Source organism: Passer domesticus, chromosome 8 (assembly GCF_036417665.1).
Source record: "Passer domesticus isolate bPasDom1 chromosome 8, bPasDom1.hap1, whole genome shotgun sequence".
Classification (NCBI taxonomy): domain Eukaryota; kingdom Metazoa; phylum Chordata; class Aves; order Passeriformes; family Passeridae; genus Passer; species Passer domesticus.
In genome coordinates, this window is record NC_087481.1 from 41,711,732 (window position 1) to 41,712,105 (window position 374).

The following is a 374-nucleotide window of genomic DNA, read 5'->3' on the forward strand; positions in this document are numbered from 1 at the left end:
CTCCCCTCTTCTCACCTACCAGCTGATCTGGAGTGCCTGTCCCCAGACTGCACACAAAATGTTCATTATTACAGGCTCCAACAAGGAGCCTTATTTCATGGAGTGTTTCTGGCTGCAGCTTCAAGCTCATCTTGTCCAGCCAAGACCCTTTGTAGTTGGAGTTGACGTCCAATACAATAGTTACACTGCAAAATATATCTGTCTATGCAACACAGGAAAAGTACACTAGCTTGTCCACACACCACTGTGGCACCCATTAGCAATGCTGTACTGCACTTCTGACAGCTTACAGGAAAAGGCCAAAATTGTCAACAAAAATAAAGATATATTAGACCAAGGAGTCACAACACAGCAGTGTATGAAAGTTTCTCCTT